At 34.5% G+C, this 22,500-nt stretch overlaps 1 protein-coding gene across 2 annotated transcripts in view; it reads left to right on the forward strand.

Annotated features, from left to right (window-relative positions):
• LOC120348818 (probable Xaa-Pro aminopeptidase P) overlaps positions 1–22,500 on the forward strand; it is a 75,207-nt gene that overhangs the window by 3,888 nt on the left and 48,819 nt on the right. The window contains exon 1 of one of the 2 annotated variants that reach the window (XM_039422225.1): positions 22,030–22,050. The exons of the other annotated variant lie outside the window; for it this stretch is intronic. The gene's annotated coding sequence lies outside the window, so the exon portion shown is untranslated. Of the gene's footprint in view, positions 1–22,029; positions 22,051–22,500 lie in introns of those variants that run through there. 2 annotated transcript variants of the gene reach the window in all.

Below are 22,500 nucleotides of genomic sequence, written 5' to 3' on the forward strand. Positions count from 1 at the left end.
TACTGTTTTATAACGTGAACCACAATATAATAATTCTCTACTCTTTCTTCCACACAGAGAAATATCTTGTTTGAACTGCAGTCACTGTCAATGCGTTATCTATATTTTACTGGTAGTTCTGTGATCAGTAGACCTCACGCAGTATTCTCATCCACATACCTGATTGAAACTATAGACCTTATGGAAATACAGCAATAGACTGGCTACTCCACACATCTGTGTAATCACTTGTCAGCTGATTTATGATGAATAATTCTATAGTCTGATTTTTACTCTAATATTGGCGTATGAAGGAGACTCCTTTTTCCTTTTATATTATCCTTGAAATGCAAAATTTCCAAAAACCTTGTATATTCGTCGACGCGCAATTAAAAAAGGAACATACCTGTCAAATTTCATGAAAATCTATTACCGCGTTTCGCCGTAAATGCGCAACATATAAACATATAAACATTAAAACATTTAAACATTTAGACATTTAAACATTTAAACACTTAAACATTTGAACATTTAAACATCTAAACATTTAAATATTTAAACATTTTTAAACATTTAAACATTTAAACAAGAGAAATGCCAAACCTTCGACTTGAATCTTAGACCTCACTTCGCTCGGTCAATAATACAGAAGGAAAGAACTGGCTTATACATATACACGTACAGGATAGGAAATCACGAATGACGTATCATCACGTTTGAACTACTCAACTGATTAACTTGAAATGTTGCATATAGATTCTCAATTTACCGAGGAATGTTATAGGCCTATTTTAAATCCTTCATGATTTCAGTAGGTCAAGCTTCTTCTCCTTCTCCTTCTCCTCTTCCTTTTCCTCTTTTTTCTCTCCTTATTCTTCCTCCTCTTCTTTTTATCATCCTTCTTCTCCTTCTCCTCCTCATCATCTACAATTTTCAGTGATGATTGAGTTAAAATTTTGATGATTCGAATGTGAGGATGGGAAATTAAAAACACAAGTACACAAATCAATATTTGAATTAGTTTAAAATACTGTACAACAACCAAGATCGTTCTGAGAACATTCCCTCCAAATCACGAAGAGTCATTCACTCCAAAATCAATCGCACACAGAGCTGGCTGTGTCTAGAATAATTAATGATCAAACCTTGACATGTCAGTCAGGACTTCCACTTTCTGTAGTTGAAACTACAAAGATGGTGGATGAGTTGTAGAGGGCTATTTCATGCAATATTTAAATCTTTTTTGGATCAAAGTGTGGGCAGACTCATGTACATGCCATCAGTAGTCACGATTTCAAGAAGGCCATTGTCCTTCCCACTATATTCCTCGTTGGGCTATGATTTGGGCCTCAAAAAATTGTTCAATCATTAATGTTCAGTCATGGAGAATTTGATATCATGGTTTGCATTATCCTTATAACATACAAACCCACTATAACTCAATTGTAATGAATAAGAGAATAAATTAATAGGTAATGGAGTTCAATCTTGAATTTATATTAGTGTCTGTCTCTGTATATTTGGGTTTCTGTTGAACTGTTTTCATCCTATTTACATGTAATCTGTTCATCTCACAACTAGTTTCTCACATCTAGTTATATTATTATTTATATACTTATTTACATCTTGTTATATGCTATTCTCACATCTCACATCTAGTTATATTAGTTTGAAATTTGTATTTTGTTTGGGTTGTTTTGTTTATTGAATTATTTTGTGAATCTTGTGTTGTAGAATGAAATTATTGATTGATTAATCATTCACTAGCAGGTGACCCCCGTGTTCCGCAAGGATCTTTTTGAAGCACACAAACTGGAAACTTGACCTACTGAATCTTGATGAATTTAAAATAGGCCTATAACCATCCTCGGTAAATTAAGAATCGATATGCAAAATTTCAAGTTGATCAGTGCAGTAGTTGAGACGTGATGATGCGTCATTCGTGAATTTCCTATCCCGTACGTATATAATAACTAGCCGTCAGGCTCGCTTCGCTCGCCATATGCATTTTTCATTTGTAGGACGATCATATGTTAGGACGATCCAGTCGGGGGTCCAGACTAAACGTCTGGCTAAACGGATATGGCAAGCGAAGCGAGCCTGATGGCTAGTAATATAATATTCCCAGGAATAGCTCTGATTGAAGTAGCAGTGCCCAATCAATTTTTCCGCGATAAATGCATTTCAATCTTCAACTTGGTGCCAACCTAACAAAGTCAACTCAACTTAATGCCAACCCTGAAAATTATTAATTTTGTTACCAGTTAACAACTGTTTCGAATAGGTACTCTCTCTAGATTATAGTTCTATATTATCATATGGTATGGACATTTCAATTTATTTATTAAGAGATTGGAATAAGAAGAATATACATGCTAAAAGACGAACTTTAAACCCTTAAAAACCACCCTTAGAGTTAAAATTTTTCCAAATCCGTTCTTAGTGCGCCTCTAAAGGGCCAACTGAACATACCTACCAAATTTGAAAGTTTTTGGTCCTGTAGATTTTTAGTTCTGCGAGTGAGTGAGTGAGTGAGTGAGTGAGTGAGTGAGTCAGTCAGTCAGTGAGTGAGTGCCATTCCGCTTTTATATATATAGAGATAATAATAATAATAATAATAAAATAATAATAATAATAATAATAATAATAATAATTATAAGCAGATTCTTTCCATCATTTTATTATAGACTAGCAGGTAACCCGTGCTCCGCAAGGGGCTATTTCAAAACTTGACAAACTGAAAACTTGACGAAATGAAATCTTGAAGAATTTAAAATAGGCCTATAACCATCCTCCGTAAATTGAGAATATACAATTATGCAAAATTTCTAGTTTATCACTTAAGTAGTTCAGACTTGATGATGCTTTTATTCGCTAATTTCCTATCCCGTACGTGTATAAGCCGTTCCTTTCCTTTATTATATAACTAGAGTAAGTTATTTAGTTGAGAGTGAAAGTAATACAATAAGTATTAATTTTCATTGCACGATAATCGTTTCAGTTGAACTTTAGAATCATTTGAAATAATTCATATTCAAGGGTAATTGAATAATTATGACAAATTGCTAATTTAGTAAAAAACTTGGAGATTTCCCACTGATAATTTTCCGCCAATAAATTCCAATTGGTTTCAATTCTCATGATAGGAAACACATTCTGTAGATCAGCTTTTCAACTCCCATATTTCCTACATGCAACACTCGTTTTCGTTTCTAAGCAAACACAACTAATTTGCTGTGGATTCCAGATGTCACATTGAGAAAAAGTATTTACAACACAGAGACAGCTTCTCCTTGAATGAAAAATTATAAACAATATTATTTCCTTAGTGTTTACGAAACACATCATTTATTCTTTTTGGCAAAGTGCCACGTCTTCCGTTTGAGTTTCAGTGTGTCTCTTGAATCAGAAAGGCGGGCGGACTTTTAACATTTCGCAAATGTCAAATGGCAACCTCAACCCCTATCTACCTCCCCCCACCCCTTTTTGGATTAGTGCGTGCACTAACATGTCTGCTTCTTTCAACCGGCAGTTTGCAAAGTTCATCTTTCCAGGTTAACGACCTGCTCTGTCAAAGCTGGGTATGATCATTCAATTTTATCACCTCTACCTCTTTGACCTATCAGCTAATTGTAGTGTCCCATAGAAAGGAAGAATACTGCTTCATTATTCCTTGTAGTGATCCACCAATTCTCACCGGATTACACTGTCCCAAGGATGGAAGAATAGGTACTTTAATCATGTAGTGTTCCACCAATAATTCTCGCCGGATGTCAGCTCTGCGAAAATCACATCAAAACTTGTGCTACTGAAATAAAGTTTGCTAATTCATATGCGACTAGGCAATTAGAAACTTGACTAACTAAAAACATAGAGAAACAATAGCATAAGTAGATATCCCATGGTATAGGACGTTTATGTCGCAACTTTTACTGTTATCTCAAGACGATAGTTTGTGATTCTTTCCCGTGAAGCTATATGTGACACTGGTAGTCTCTCATATTGTGCCGTTCATACACTCTCACCCCAACAAAACAGTAAAATTTGACAATAATCAACAGTAATCGGCTTGAGATAACAGTAAAAGTTGCGACATAAACACCCTATACCATGGGATATCTACTTACGCTATTGTTTCTCTATGCTAAAAACCTGACCTACTGAAATCTTGAAGAATTTAAAATTGGCCTATAACTATGTAAATTAAGAATCTATAGGCAAATTTTCAAGTTGATCAGTTGAGTAGTTGAGACGTGATGATGCGACATTCGTGAATTTCCTATCCCCTACGTGTATAAGCCAATTCTTTCCAGTACTAGCTTACCCGGCGAACTTCGTACCGCCAAAAAGTCAATGCATTTCATGTCACACTTGACTTTTTTATTTGGTGAATCATGAAATATTTATCTGACAATTATTTACATCTTAAAACGGACCTCCTATGTTCTTAGTCACGCAGCATTTATTATTGCGAAAACATATTCTTCTCAATCAGTTGGTAGTAATATCTATCAGTAAAGTGTTGAATTAGAAAATAAATAAATACCGGTACGTTAAATCAGTGTTTCAAAGATGAATTTAATGTTTTCATAGTTGTTGATTGTCAATAGATATGGTCCAGGTAATATGCGATGTACGATGAATCACACAGAATTCCATATTCTTTCCATGTTCCATTTTAGGATTAAGCTAAGCTAAACTCAAAAAAAATGTAAATTAGTCTGTCATTCTTCAGTAATTTGTGAATGCAATATGTACAACTCTCTTTCATGATGTGGATAATTTTTTCCAACATTTCCCAGTTTCTCAATGATAGGGGAGTGATAATTCAGATCAATTATTTGTATGGGTCTTCTAAGGAACGATTATCTACAGCTGGTACCAATCAACTACTACACTAAATTCAACTCCAAACTACCGTTTTAATACCAGTACACAATTTATCACAGAGTGACGTGTTTATTATACAGCTGGTAACTTTAGATGAAAAATCATATTATCACAATATGATCTTGAATCATGATGATCTTTCCGTTCTTCGGTAGCCGCTCGACTGAAAATTTCGAAAACATAGGTCTGTAAAATGGATTAATAAATAATTATTATTAGCCCCCCTATTAAAATTTCTGGTCAGAAACCATCCCCAATATTCACACAACATATTCCCAAAATTTCATACCGTTCTGTCAAGTAGTTTTCGAGTCTATAGGGAACAAACAAACATACAAACTAACTAACAAACAGACATTTATTTTTATATATACCGTAGATATTATCGTTATTGTTATAGTTTATTATATATTATATCGTTTATTATAGAGGCATGATACAATTGCTCACATATCGCATCATCTTCAATCGACTTAGTGATGATAAGAAATGTTACGAAAAATCAACGGTTAGTGAGAGTGACTAGTGTTATGATTTAACAAAAAATATATATCGTATCCTCAGGGCTTGAGTACACTCTTAGCAATTTCCACAGAACTCATCATGCAATCATGCATCTCTTATCCATTAATTTGCTTTTTCGGGTTCTCGATTTTTACTGATGAGACGTAAATATCAAAGAATGGATAGTTATCGATCAATATAATCGATATTAAATTAAAAATTTTTATTTTATTATTAGCTGAATTGAAAATGTAGCTCCATCTATTAAGCCTAGATCCAGTTTTGTCTTTGTTTTCTGTAATCGAATTCTATTGTCCTCGTAAATCATAATCACATTGTCTTCGTTAATATTGATCAACAGAGAAGATTGTGAATGATGAATGATTAGTGATTATATACCGTAATACATTTCCATGATGTTATGTAATGAATGCAGCAAGTAACGTTTGCCTTAAATTCTTCAATCAATCAATTTTTATTTGTAAAAAACAAGAAATTTCAAGTCGTACTAAACCCAGAGGTTTCTCAGTAGGTGCCCATATATTACATCATATATTTGACAACTTCAATCAATTACTTTTTCTAATTTATAAGACCAGAAAATCTTCTGTAGAAGATGAAAGCTTTCTTTCAGCATGCTGTTTGCAACTATGATAAAATTTCAACCAACTTTTCAAAGGGTTTTTCAACGTTTTTCCAACGTTACCTCATCCTTTGTGAAAGTGTTCCGATCTCAGCCTCAGTCTCAATGTGTTTTCAACGTCTTTTCAACCACTCTTCAACGTTTTATCAACGGGTTGTTCAACGTTGGAAGCAACGTTGATTCGAGTTCCGTTGAATTCTGATAGAATTCATAATGCCTTAAAATTCTTCAGTAGAAGATAAACGCTTTCTTTCAGCAATCTGTTTGCAGCTATGATATAATTTCAACCAACTTTTCAACGGGTTTTTCAACGTTTTTTGAACGTTACATCATCCTATGTGAATGTGTTCCGACCTCATCCGCGGTCTCAATGTGTTTTCAACGTCTTTTCAACCACTCTTCAACGTTTTCTCAACGGATTATTCAATGTTGGAAGCAATGTTGATTCGAGTTACGTTGAATTCTGATAGAATTCATAATGCCTTAAAATTCTTCTGAAGAAGATAAACGCTTTCTTTCAGCATGCTGTTTGCAGCTATGATGAAATTTCAACGGGTTTTTCAACGTTCTTCGAACGTTACCTCATCATTTGGGAATGTGTTCCGACCTCATCCTCGGTCTCAATGTGTTTTTAACGTCTTTTCCACTACACTTCAACGTTTTCTCAACGTTGATTCTAGTTCCGAAAATTCTGAGGACGATTCATAAGGACGGCAAAATATTGTAGGAACAAAAATCGATGTGTGTGTGCAGGGCTTAAAGGTTGCGTATTATTTCCATTGCTCAACAGAAGCTATTTAGAGACAACACAAAGTGTGTGGAGTGATGTTGTCACTGGAAATAGAATAATTTTATAATCAGTGTTGCAAGCACAGATCTATTTTCGAACCGAGTCTCTCTCGAACCAAAACTGCATCAATGCATGCAAAACGCAATCAACATGGGTTAAATAGATGAATCAATTAAAATTTCTCCTCATTGAGGGTATTATGAATAGCTAAGAGACGGCCAGTATTTCTAAAGTAAGCCAATTATCATAGATTTTCAAAAACATGTTGTTTATGGTGTGCTCAATCTTGGATTTTATAGAGATAATTTTAGTCAGTGAGTCAGTTATAGGAATAACTCTAGAATATTCTACACTCTTCGTTAAAACTACCAGTGCACTTGCGGCTTCAGCATAATAGTAACGCCCAAGTTATAATGGCAGTATTTGATTAACCCTGAAGAGACACACTGGGGAGTTTCACACCCGGGGATTTTTCTTCTGTTCTGCAGTTGACAATATCAAACAGATGGGAATTTATGCCCAGTCTAAATTAGGTTTGTAGTATTTTCAACTACTCTCTACCACTTCCAGTCTGAATGACTGGAACGTTTTCTGAGATTCAAAACAATAAAATGAAGAGAAGTGAGTTTTTGATGAAGTTGTCATTGGCAATGATCAAGCCATTCCTTCAAACCAGATTAGGAGCTCCAACACTCAGGCGGAACACACGTACTTCTAAAATTAGTATAAATATTGATAAGCAGTGCTTCACTTTCGATTTCTGTATGCACTTCGAACAAAAATAATTAAGGAATGATGAAGTATGGGCTAAGTACTTTTTTTTCTATATTTCTTTCAAAGAAACAAACAAAATTAAATTGGGGTATTCAACACCCCAGTGTGTCTACTGTGAGAGCATAAAGTAAGTGTGTCTTTGTAGGGTTAACATTGATGTTGCTATCCTTGCAAAGGATATTATAAAGGATGTCATTTGACAAAGCAGATAGTACTATCCTTTTCTAGCTCCGCGACATTACCTAATCGGTATTTAACTATTTATAACGGTCTTTATCTAATTCTCGCTTATCACTCTTCCTAAAGCTGTGTTCTCTTTTTTCGAAGATTGAAGATGTCGTCTTAAAACAACTGGAAAACGATAAACACTGGAAAAACTAGAAACGTGGGAAATTCTTCGGGAACATTTTTGAAAGCATCTCAACACATACTTCTCTCATGTCTATATGATCACTCAAATTACTATTTTAAAAACGTGGCATTAGTCCAAAAAACCAAAAATGAAAATTCGTATGGCTTTTGTTGCTTGGGGGAAGATCCCACCTCTTCAGAATGTATCATTAGTTATGAGGTTTTGGTTATGATCGGGTTTGAACCCGGGATCTCCAGGTTGCTACGCAAACACTACATCCATAGACGTCAATTGGCCTAACGACTGTAACACTTCAGCCTGGGCCGACAGTTCAACGTGCCCATCCGATAACACGGGAGTGACCAGAGAGTATAGGATGTAATACTGGGCTCTAAATTCTATAGTTTCTCTATAATGTAATTCTATACTCTCTAAACTCAAAAAAGTTTTGGTTATGAGCGGGTTTGAACCCGGGATCTCCAGGTTGCTAAGCAAGCACTATATCCACTAGACCACGAATCATTTTTTAACGTGTCCATCCGATGATGAGAAAACACGGGAGTGACCTGGTCAAAAATTTTTGGTTATGAGCGGGTGTGAACCCGGGATCTCCGGGCTGCTAAGCAAGCACTTTATCCACTAGACCAGGGCTCTCCAACTTACGGCCCGCGGATGGATTTTGTCCGGCCCGCCGAGAGTTATAGCAACAGATTTTTAAAAATATTATTTATTCAAATTTTTGACAACAACTGTGAATTCAGTACCTACTCTTCTCTTACTAGCCACTCCACTTGTATGTAAATAAATAAATTTCTTAATTAGTGAAAAATAAGCTGTAAACAAGCAGCTTTTTGGATCTACCTATAAGTGTGAGCAGACATTTTCAAAAATGATGTCTGTTAAATCCAAATACAGATCTTCCTTGTCAGATGAAAATTTGTAATCAATTTTAATGATCGGAACCACAAAGTTTGATCCTAAATGGGCGGACATTTTAAATGGAAAACAAATGCAATCTTCTCACTAAAAATAAGTATTCTCTTTAAGCTTGGTAACTTTTTGTAAACTCGTATATTGTCAAGTTTTCTTATGACCTTTTCACACTCAATAAATTGGACTTTGTATTAAAATGAATGAATTGGTTTGTTTCTCCCTGTGTTTTAATTAAACGTACTTAAAACTCCTCATATTAGTTTAATGGAAATGTAATAATTCTACACCCCCAAATCCCCCGTCGTGTGTGTTCCCACAAGTCAAATTTCCACGTACATTTTGGTTATTGGCCCTCTAAGTCTCCCAAGAATTAATAATGTGGCCCTTGGATAAAAAAGGTTGGAGACCCCTGCACTAGACCATGGATCAGTCCAAGAAAAAATTATGAACAGCAAAAGTCTGAACACGGTTCAACTTGGTTGCTTTGTACTGAAACTGTGAATATAATTTGAGATCGTGCTTGAGCAAAGGATGAGTGTGGAAAGCAATGCAATATGACACTTCTCTCACGCTCTAGCCTACAAGTCACGCAAACAACACGTTATTGTGAATTTTTCCAAATAAAACTGGAAGCAAAAGATACCTGTGAAATTTGATTCGGCCTTAAAACGCACATGTATTATCTTACGCCGCCGATCAATCTTTCCTTGACCTTGAAAGCGGCGAAACTTTTTCCATAACAAGTTTGTTCGGAAAAGTTAAAATTGATTATATTTATTCCTGTTCAACACTATTACCTCGTATCTCTTACATGGAGAACTATGAGTCAAATTCTGACGGGAATATCATGCAGGAATTTTAAGCTGCAGTTTTCACAATCTCCCAGAAGGAATCGGGAAAATTTCTCACGGCAACTTGTATGTAGACAGGCTTGCCACAACTTGCAGAATAAATTATAAAAACACAATAATATATAAACTGGTTTTTATTGATAGGATATAATATAAATTAAAGTGAGGTCCACGTTATAATGGCAGTGTTTGATTAGCAATGGTATTGCGAATTAACTAATGGTATGGCTAATTAATTAATTAATTAATTAATGGAATTGCTATTAACTAATACAAAATACTTCATCCTAATTATAAAAATTCGTTATGAAATTTATTATTGAAAAATATAATTTAATTTTTTCAAATATATAATTGGTTATTTTAAAAGAGAATGAAAATTTAATATTATATCAATAAACCTAATCAGCTACCGTCTATAGAAGGCATTGACAAGACAGAGGATCGGCAATGTTGTTCTCCTTGCTATCCTTGTCTATCATTCAACAAAAGAAATAGCGGTATCTCTTTCTCGCTTTGCTCAGTTGTCAGATCGTCTTTTAACAATGTAGAACTAATAATCAATAAACAAATATTTCATCCTGAAAATGAAAATTCGTTATGAAATTCATCATTGAAAATAATTATAATTTATTGTTTAAAAAATATAAAATTGATTATTTTAAACGAGAATGAAAAGTTAATATTACATCAATAAACCTAATCAGCTACCGTCTATAGAAGGCATTGACAAGACAGAGGATCGGCAACGTTGTTCTCCTATCTTTCTTCACTGCTATTATAACGTGAGCCTCACTATAGGAATTTTGAACTGCAGTTTTCACAATTTCTCAGAAGAAAATTGGGAAAATTTCTCACGGCAACTTGTATGTAGACAGGGACAGGCTTGTCACAACTTACAAAATAAATTATAAAAACACAATAATATATAAACTGGTTTTTATTGGTAGGATATAATATATACATTTGTACATTTATTTATACATTGATACATACAATACCATTCTCAATTATGAATGATTGGGAAAAAAACAACAGGCTTACAGCCCAAAACTGTTCCTTTCCCAAATTTAGATAGAAAATTTCAAAAAATAGGTTATATGTATCACATTATGATTATCTATAACGAATAACTTATTTCAGTTAATTATCTATACTTTAATAAAGGAAAGAACTGGCGTGTACACGTACGGGATAAGAAAATTTTGTTTGACGCATCATCATGTCTGAACTACTGGACTGATTAACTTGAAATTTTGCACATAGATTCTTACTTAACCGAGGATGGTTATAGGCTTATTTTCAATTCTTCAAGATTTCAATATGTCAAGTTTTCAGTTTGTCAAGTTTCAAAATAGACCCTTGCGGAGCACGGGTTACCTGCTAGTATATTAAAACGCCAAATAAGGTACAATAATGGATTCTAATATCCTACTATTGTTTTCAATAACACTATTCTATCAGCTTCCTCTCCAAGAAGAGACATTAGAGGTATTTTGTAATGTTGACACAATGCGTACGGTAAAAATTGTGAGTTCCATGTAATCAAGTCAGTGGAGAAAAAAAGAAGAGAACTGCGTTGCCGATTCTCTGCCTTGCCACTGCCTTCTATAGAGGATAGCTGATACCGGATATCTGATGTAATATTAATCGTGTCAAAAAAAAGAATGGACAGTTAATAGTACAGCTGTCTCTATGGAAGGTAGTGGCAAGGTAGAGAATCGGCAACTGTATTCTTCTATCTTTTCCACTGCAATTATATCGTAGACCTCACTATACAGAAATTTACTGAACAAAAGTTTATAGAATGAACAGTTAATATTACAACAGATATACCGGTATCAGGTATCCTCTATAGAGGCGTTGGCAAGGTGGAGAATCGGCAACACTGTTCTCCTATCTTATTAACTACCATTATAACATGTAGACCTCACTGTAGTGGAATTTACTGAACAAAATACACTGAGCTTCAATAATCATTGAATGGCTTAGAACAATATTCAAAAAATCTGGTGTAACGCACTCAAACAACTTTCCATGCCGTTAGGAAAATTGATCACCTGACGCTAGTGCACCCGCGCATCTCAAGTCTACTATTCAAAGATTTAAGCCAGCTGGTGACAGGGCAATAACGCTGGAGACACACGAGGTCTGCTATCTCTTCATAGTCAATGATTTAATAGAATCAACAGTTGCCAATAGTTTGCAATTGGATAATCACATTTTCTCAAATTTCGAGCTTATTTTTAATTTTAGGTGAAAATGTTACACAACATTAATTGTAGAGATTCTCATGCTCAATCCATTCCACTCAAAATGTTTTGTTTTAATTGTATCTAAAGCCTGATAGTTGAGAATCTAAAATCAAACTTTGCATAGATGGGGCGGAGCTCCTGAAATTTTTACAGATATGAGACTTGTGGCAGTTGATATAGCTTATCAATGACTATTTTAGGTATAAATTTGATCAAAATCGTTGGAGCCATTTTCGAGAAAATCGCGAAAAACCCTATTTTTGATAGCATTTTCGCCATTTTAGCCGCCATCTTGAATTGGATTTGATCGAAATTGTTCGTGTCGGATCCTTATAGTGGAAGGACCTTAAGTTCCAAATTTCAAGTCATTCCGTTAATTGGGAGATGAGATATCGTGTACACACACACACACACACACACCACACACACACACACACACACACACACACACACACACACACACACACACACACACACACACTCTCACACACATACACACACACACACTGGCCTTACTCTGACCTTAAAACGTATAGAAATTTAGAAATTGGGGTACCTTAATATTTTTCGGAAAGCAATACTTTCCTTACCTATTGTAATAAGGCAAGGAAAGTAAAAAAAATGAACAAACAAAATCTTATTCACAATACAAACAAGAAAGCTAAGAGCATGTTGTTATTAATAGTAAGTGACGTTTGGAAAGGCTTCCAAATATTGGCATTAGTTTTGTAGGTAGCCTAGTGCAAGAGCCTGGACTGGTCCCCTCAGAAGGTGCCAATATTTATTAAAATCACTTCCTCTGCTCCGGTTATTTATAATGGGAACTCCACACTCTCCACTAACTCATCTTGACAGCTTTAGCCGACACCTCTATAGTGAGGTCCATGTCTATCATTCGACAAAGCTGATAGCGCTATCCTTCTCTAGCGAATGGTAGACAAGGATATCAACACCATCGAATACTGTCTTTATAATGTAGACCTCACTATAGCTCTATAATAGTAATTTCTTGACTATTATTCCTGGTTTCTAATTGGAAATTATTTAAATTGGATGTAACTTATCACAACTATTCCTAACTAATCGTTCCTACCGTAAGGTACTCGTTATAATGGCATTGTTTGATTATCAATTGTATTGCTATCCTTGTCGACCATTCAACTAAGCTGATAGCGCTATCTCTTTCTCGCTTTGCGCAGTTGCCAGATCGTCCTGTAACAATATAATGTAGAATTTAATAATTTATTAACAAAATATTTCATCCTTATTATGAAAATTCATTATGAAATGATTGGACAATATTTTTTGTTGCATCATAAAATATAATTGATTTTTTTAAACGGGAATGAGCAGTTAATATTACATCAATAAACCTAATAAAACAATATAAAAAATCTTTAAGCACCCTTTATTTTCTAAAAACATTCAAAGTTTTTTAAAAATAAAGGTTTAAAAATAACAATTATTGTTTTATTAATTTAAAAAGTAGCCCATGTTAATGAAGTGTTTTACTGACCGAGCGAAGTGAGGTCTAAGATTCAAGTCGACGGTTTGGCATTTCTCTTAATGTTTAAATGTTTATATGTTGCGCATTAACGACGAAACGCGGTAAAAGATTTTCATGAAATTTGACAGGTATGTTCCTTTTTTAATTGCGCGTCGACGTATATACAAGGTTTTTGGAAATTTTGCATTTCAAGGATAATATAAAAGGAAAAAGGAGCCTCCTTTATACGCCAATATTAGAGTAAAATCAGACTATAGAAATATTCATCATAAATCAGCTGACAAGAGATTACACAGATGTGTGGAGAAGCCAGTCTATTGCTGTATTTCCATAAGGTCTATAGTTTCAATCAGGTACTTGTGGATGAGAATACTGTGTGAGGTCTACTGTTCACAGAACTACTAGACAATAAACCTGTATCAGCTACCGTCTGTAGAAGACATTGACAAGACAGAGGATCGACAACGGTTTTCTCCTATCTACTGCCATTATAAAGTGGACCAAACTATAAAATGTTTTTTGCTATCATTTCCAAAGTAAATAAATGAACTGACATATCTGAAAGGTAAATGTACGACAACATTGTGATTATCAATCGTTTTCAACACTTAGGTTATTTTTTTGTCATTTCCTTATTAATATTTCTTGTATGATTTTCCGTAACATGACTCACCGCTTTCAGAAAATCTTATCTTGTCTTGAGATAGTTTAATGTTAATTATTTCAATGAGACTTGACATGCTGCACATTTTTACGATGATTGTTCATTATGATTGTTCATTAACACTGCTATCTCATTCAGTAATATTATTAAAGCCTCAGTGGACGGAAATTCCTGTTTTAATTGTTTCGGAATTTCCCACATGCATAGGCCTACTGAATTCGAGTTTTTATCACCCTTTAAAATAATTGGATAATTTTTCAGTTGCATTTCTTGTGTTAAAGTTTTCTCGTAGACTATTTCAAACTAGCAGGAAACACGTGATCCGCGAGGGTCAATAAAACTGAAAACTTGACCTACTGAAATCTTGAAGAATTTGAAATTGGACTATGACCGGCCTCGTAAATCAAGAATCTACCTGTAAAATTTCAAGATGATGAGTCCAGTAGTTCAGACGTGATGATGCGTCATTCGGGAATTTCCTATCCCGTGAGTGTATATGCCAATTCTTTCCGTTATTCTATGATATTTTATTATAGATTAACACAATTTATCTGCATCGTATTAACTTCTACATTGGAATCTAGAAGATATTATTATATATACCCTAGGTGTATATTGATGATAATTATATCATCAGATAGCCGGTAATGTATCTAATGAAATATTATAACTGTTCCTTCTTGTTCGAAATAATCAATTAGGCTATACTTTATTCGTCAAGAAGATATATTTTCCAATGATTTAAAAATAAATTTTCATAATAATTATCGAGTTGAAATATTTTGCTAATTAGTTATATTTCTACAAACCCGATCTAGAAACGTTGCAGAGCTAGAAAAGAATAGAGCTATCTGCTTTGTCGAATGATAGACAAGGATCAAAATACTGCTTTTATAACGTGGACCTCAATATAAAGTCGGCTTATAGCCGATGGTTAGATATGTGTTTTAGGTGGTAGATTACGTTTTCGTTTAATGGTGAAGTGATAGTGGACCGACTCTAGTTGATGTGTATTGTTTATTTCAATAATTGTTCATTTTATTATGATTTAACTTATAAATAATGTTGGCCCATTCTCTGTCCATAATTTTGGATGTTTCAGGATATAATTAAAACTAACTAACCAACTAACATAGCTGCCACGATATATCTCAACCACATAAGTTCTTGAAAAGTAGTATTTTGAGAGAGAGGTTAAGTCTGAATAGAGTAAAATGCATACACTATACTGTACACTGACTCTGAGGAGATTAGAATAAAGCAATCGTATGATAGTTTTATCTGACATAAGTCTTGAAACTTATCAAATTCACACTCTAGCTCCGCATCTCTATTCAATGCACAACATTTGGCAACTGCAACTAGCAATAAACGTTGATTTCATTTTCTATTTATAATGTCATACTTTTAATGAATTACTATCATAAACTGCAGATACGTATGTGTTTAAAACGTTTGTCAATTCAACTTCTAGAGCTTGAAGGAGAGCTGTGAATTTCTGCTTTATGAAACCATAAATCAAAACTTCCAACAAGTTTTTAACTGCTCGAACATATTCGACTAATGTTGAAGATTATTGTAGGACATAAAATATTTTCAACAGTCTTTGTAATATGTTGAGATGAGTAATATGTGCAGATTATTTATAGGAATATCCATTTAGAAAGACAAGTTTTTAGTGTGGGCGTTGGTGTCTGTTCTTGGCTCAAGTTTAACAGAGGGTCGAGGAATTCATCGCTAAAATTCAAAAACTCCATTGATGATATTGCGAAAATGATGTACGGCTGAATTGGTTCCGGATTTTAGAAAAAGATGATAAAATATGAAAGACTTTTGGAGTAAAAATAGAATAAGGCCCAGTTGCACAAAAGCCGGTTGAATTTTAACCGTGATTAATTTCACGAGAACCAATCAGAAAAGGCTTTTTTGGAAAGACGGCTTCTCTGATTGGTTCTCGTGGAATTAATCACGGTTAAAATTTAACCGGCTTTTGTGCAACCGGCACTAAGAGTGTCTTATGGAGTTGATGGTCTCTAACAATAATTGATAATTCTTCTGTCTAACTCTAGTGGATAAAATAAATATTTCTAAATCTTTCATCAAGCTAATATATGGAAGAATGATGGTCAAAAGAAAAAAGAGAAATAATTAATTTATTAGGAAACTTTACCATTATTTAATTAACCAAATTTATTTTGATGCTATGGGAACTTGCATAATTTCTTCCCTCTCAAATAATCTCTTCATTATATTATTTCTTACGAGGAGGTAACCCGTGATCCCCAAGTCTCTAACTAAGAACTTGACAATCTGAAAACTTGACGTACTTGAACCTTGAAGAATTTAAGATAGGCCTATAATCATTCTCGGTAAATTAAGAATCTATATCTTGAAGAATTTAAGATAGGCCTATAGCCATCCTTGGGAGATTAAGTATCTAGCCTATATCACAGAATACAAATATAGCAGTATTATAGAAGTTTTCTCTGACTATATACAAAATTTCAAGTTAATCAGTCCAGTAGTTCAGACGTGATGATGCGTCATTCGTGTGAATTTCCTATCCCGTACGTGTGTAATAAGCCAGCTCTTTTCTTCATTATACTATTATATACTACTAGCCGTCAGGCTCGCTTCGCTCGCCATATCCGTCTAGCCAGGGGGCTCCGCCCCCTGGACCCCCGACTGGTTCGTCCAAGAATAAGATCAGCAGGCTCGCTGCCTGCATTTTTCATTTGAGCATTTTTATCATATGTTAGAACAATCCAGTCGGGGTCCAGACTAAACGTCTGGCTAAACGGATATGGCGAGCGGAGCGATCCTGACGGCTAGTAATATAATATTCCCAGGATTGAAGTAGCAGTGCCCAATCAATTTTTGCGCGATAAATGCATTTAAATCTTCAACTTGGTGCCAACCTAACAAAGTCAACTCAACTTAATGCCAACCTGACAAAATTATTAATTTAGTTGCCAGTTAACAACTGTTTCGAAGAGGTACTCTATCTAGATTATAGTTCTATAGTAACATATGATATGGAAATTTCAATTATAATTAAGAGATTGGGAGAAGAAGAATATACATGCTAAAAGACGAACTTTAAACCCTTAAAAACAACCCTTAGAGTTAAAATATTGCCAAAAGATTTCTTAGTGCGCCTCTAAAGAGCCAACTGAACATACCTACCAAATTTGAACGTTTTTGGTCCGGTAGATTTTTAGTTATGCGAGTGAGTGAGTGAGTGAGTGAGTCAGTCAGTGAGTGAGTGCCATTTCGCTTTTATATATATAGATTTATCGTTGCTGTACCTAATACAAAACAGCATTATATTCATGATAATAGATTGGCTAAAACCTCAATTATAATCATGATGCAACGAAAGCCAGTTGATAAAAGAACAGTCAGTATACAGATTTATATAAAGCCAGTTTATAGAAGCGAATCGAACAAAAACGCCAGTAAGCCTATACTGAATTTGAGAAGATTTCAAACAAATTAATTTTATTTCTCAACAATTGGATTTCAAAATGATGATCCACTTTTCAAATTAATATAAAGCGTAGTGAAGCATTTCATAATTAATTTGAATACAGAACTCCTCTTAATTCTTGCTTAGAGCTAAAATAAAACGGTTTCGAAAGTCACGTAGGCCCAACTCACGAGCTCTTTTGAATTTTTTAAGCAACAGTGAAGCTTCAATTAGGTTGATTTCTTTTTTTTTAAGGTGTGGTAGGGCAAGCCGAAATTGTTACTTGGAGAGATATAGTGGGTTGATGTCAAACGAGGCAAACGACAGAAGAGTCCCTCCGACAGTCGAGACCAGCGATGGTAGAGGACTCCTGAAAAAGAGGCCTCAAATGTGCGCCTTGACTGTCGTCGGTCTCGACTGTCGCGCCCCCGGTGTGGTGAGGTCCACTTTATTATGGCAGTATTTGATTGGAAATGGTGTTGCTATCCTTGTCTATCATTCGACAAAGCAGATATCCTTTCTAGCTCCGCATAGTTGCCAGATCGTTTTTCAACCATTTAGAAATATAATTAAATAACGAAATATTTCATCTCAATCATGAAAATGTATTATTAAGTCATTGTAAAATATATGAAAAATAAAATACACTTGATTATTTTCTCATACATTTCAAACATAACTTTAAATCCACATAATAATGGTAACATTGTTGGAAACGCTCTGGCAAAGTTGCAGAGCTAGAAAAGGATAGCGCTATCTGCTTTGTCGGATGATAGACAAGGATAGCAACACCAATGTTATTCAAATACTGCGATCATAACGTGGACCCCACTATAGGTATCAAGTAGGGCAAAAAGTAGATATGAACTCAACCCATTGAAGGAATTCTGGTGATTAATGTAGATCCATTGTCAGAGATGGAATGAAACAGAAAATATTGATGAGAGCAGAGAGAGAGAACAGAAAATGTCATAAAGATCTATGAAATAGGAAAGATTGATGAAGATTTAGATTTAGGAAGATCTACGCCTAGATTGCTCATTCTGCAATGATTGGGCGAAACAATAATCACGTGACTAGCGAATCATTTGACATAGCCACTACTGTATAAATAATTGATAGTTCGCCTTACAAGGATCCTTGTGCAAAAACATAAGCACACCCAGAGAGAGACTTAAAGAGAGAAAGAGAGAGAGAGAGAGTGAGAGATAGACAGAAGGAGGATTAGAACAGAGATGAATAGTATTCGTTTCTCTTTGGTGAAAGAGCGAGAGAGAGTATTTGAGTGAGAGGTGAAAAGGTGAATGAGTGTGGAGAAAGAGATAGAAAGATAGTGTGAGAGTGAGGAAGAGCGAGAAAGAGAGTGAGAGAGACAGATAAAGACGATGAAATGAATAGTGAAAAGGTGAATGAGTGTAGAAGCCAGTGATTGAGCTGACTCGAGCCGAGAAAAGCACATTAATTTTGGTGAGGTGTCAAAGTTTGTTTGGACTACTGGATAATTAGGGCAGAAATAAAAAAAAAACACACGACAGACGAAATAAATCTGGGTATGAATGTGCAACTTTCATTAGTACTGCGGCAGGCAGCCGAAAATGACAAATGAGCTTAGGGTAGAATAATATTATGAAGAAAATGAAGAAGAGGTACGGTAGTTGGAAAAGAAGAAGACGAGAGGAGGAGAAGAAAAGAGGAAGAAGGAGAAGAAGAAGAAGAAGAAGAAGAAGAAGAAGAAGAAGAAGAAGAAGATGATGATGATGATGATGATGATGATGATGATGATGATGATCATGATCATGATCATGAAAGGGGAGAGGAAGAAGAGAGTAAAAGAAGTACACAAATAAAAAGTTGAAGTTCAAATAAATTAAAAAGCCACAGAGAGTAGAGATAACCAAGAAGCTTTTTGAACTTGGTGCCAAATAATTGGCATTGATAACACAACCTCTGAAATTCGCGGTGGTTCATATTATGATTCTTAATTTTTTATTGTGAGTGGAATATAACCTTGATTCTTGATCAATAAATTCTTGATTTACTAAATTACGGATTTGAACAAATTTAATAAGAAAAATATTCGAAGAAAATTTGAATTTTTAGAAATTGAAAGTGTTTTCCACTGTTGATAATTTATACACACGATGCAAATTGTACGTTCAAAATATAACCCTATATCAATAAAAAAATTAATGTAGAGAGATTAGAGGAGTTCTATCAGCTTATCCATCTGAGGATAGATATATCAGCTATCGTCTATAGAAGGCAGTGGCAAGGCAGAGAATCGTCAACGCTGTTCTCCCATCTTACTCATCTACTATTATAGCATGGACCACACTATAGGCTACCAATGGTTCTTTCGAATCTCAGTAATCGCTGGTAAAAATGAGCGACTTTGAAACAAGTTTGAGTTGACTGGACTTTCGACAACCTTGATGAAGTGAAATTGTTGGGGAATAAATTAGCGAAATTAGTTGTCGCAGATTGATTTCAAGGTTCGTTACACGCAGGTTAACAGCTTGGGTCGCCTTGAGGATGTACACTATGATTGCTTGCCATGAAGATAAGAATAAGAACTTACTTTTGTGGGAGATCATAATATTTTTTGATCCTATCACCCTTCACCCATTGAGTGATCTCACAATTCTAGTGAGGTCCAAGTTATAATGGCAGTGTTTGATTAGTAATGATATTGCTATCCTTGTCTATAATTCAACAAAGTGGATAGCGCTATCTCTTTCTCGCTTTGCTCTGTTGCCAGATCGTCTTTTAACAATGTAGAAATATAATGAATTAACAAAATATTTAATCTTAACTATGGAAGTTCATCATGAATTTATTGAAAGAAATAATTTCTTGCTTGATAAAATATAATTTATTATTTTATCAGCTTCCGTCTAAAGAAGGCATTGACAAGACAGAGGATCGTCAACGTTTTTCTCCTATCTTTCTCCACTGCCATTATAACGTGCACCTTACTATAGATACTTGCATATCGTTATTAAATTTTTTTGAGTAAACTTTTTTTCTCATTAAAAACTTGACAAACTGAAATTTCGACCTAATAAATCTTGAATTGAGAATTTAAAGTAGACCTTTAACCATCCTCGTTGAATTGAGATTCTATATGCAAAATTTGAAGAATCAGTCTAGTAGTTCAGACGTGATGATGCGTCATTCGTGTATTTCCTATTATGTACGTGTATAAGCTAATTCTTTCCTTTAGTATATTGAAGATATTTAGATAGTCAAATATTTTGAATCAGCTGCTTTATTTTTTTGCAATGAAGTATACTTGAAGGATGCAATGTTTTAGCAAATAGCTGGAGTCAGAGAGGTCCGCGTCAATTTTGATTGAAATTGGTGATGCTATCCTTGTCTATCATTCAATAAAGCTGATAGCACTACCCTTTTCTAGCTCTCCGACGCTTAAATTCATCACTCAATCAATTCAACCTAATCTGTATTTTATTATAAAAGCCGTTTTGGGTCTTAATTTTGTATAAATATATCGCATTGTGAATATTTTTGGTGAATAGAAAATAAATGAATAGATATATAATCTGAGTGGAATAAAACCTGGGGAAGATGATATAACCTTGGATGAGCCTGTCACCTATTAAAATTTTATTTAACGTCCTGCAGTAAACTGCAGAAGTTAATTGCAAGAACAAGCCACCATAGTGAGGTCCACGTTATAATGGCAGTGGAGAAAGATAGGAGAACAGTGTTGCCGATCCTCAGTCTTGTCAAAGCCTTCTATAGACGGTAGCTGATACCGGTTTTCATTCCTGTTTAAAATCATCAATTATATTTTATTCGTCAAGAAATTATATTTTTCAATGAATGAGTAATGAATGTTCATAATTGAGATTGAATGTTCTGGTGATTCATTATGTTTCTACATTGTTGAGAACCGATCTGGCAACCTTGCAGAGCTAGAAGAGGTTAGCGCTATCTGATTTGTCGAATGATAGACAAGGATAGCAACACCAATGTTAATCAAATACTGCAATTATAACGTGAACCTCACTGTAACTTACTGGTGCAAGTGCAAAATTGTGTTGACGATTTTATTTCCATCGTCGTCTGAATAGAGGGTGGTTGAAATTCGAATAAAGAATTTCAAAGTTGAGAAAAATATTGGATGAAGACACGAATAAGTGAAAGAAAAGCGTTTCTTGAGAACAGTCACGTGATGTGCGTCTAGCTCTATTGAGATCACGCGATTTTGACATTGGATTACTTTTACCCCACTACCTATTAGTCACTGTTTTTCGGAAGTCAGTGCGTGCAAGCTGAAGGGTTGATACGTGTGACGGTGTGATAGATAAGTGACATATGTGCATAATAAAACCATCGATCATCATTTATTTCAAGAACATCTTTATTTTTGTTGTTTATCAACACTGGAAGCAGCCGATAAGAATTGGGAAGGAAAGGTGATTGAAACTGTTATAATATTTTAAACTAGCAGGTTTAAAATATCCGATTTAAAATATTTAAAATATTTAAAATATTTAAAATATTTAAAATATTTAAAATATTTAAAATATTTAAAATATTTAAAATATTTAAAATATTTAAAATATTTAAAATATTTAAAGACCCATGCTCCGCTAGGGTCTATTTTTGAACTTGACAAACTGAAGACTTGACGTAACTAGTTGAAGATAAGACTAAGATTCAAGTCGTCGGACAACTACTAGTAGTTCTGTGAACAGTAGACATCACGCAGTATTCTCATCCACAAGAACATGATTGAAACTGTAGACCTTATGGAAATACAGCAATAGACTGGCTTCTCCACACATCTGTGTAATCACTCGTCAGATGATTTATGATGAATAATTCTATAGTCTGGGCCCTGTTTCATAAAACTTGTGAGTTCT

This window comes from Nilaparvata lugens, chromosome 2, assembly GCF_014356525.2.
Source record: "Nilaparvata lugens isolate BPH chromosome 2, ASM1435652v1, whole genome shotgun sequence".
Classification (NCBI taxonomy): domain Eukaryota; kingdom Metazoa; phylum Arthropoda; class Insecta; order Hemiptera; family Delphacidae; genus Nilaparvata; species Nilaparvata lugens.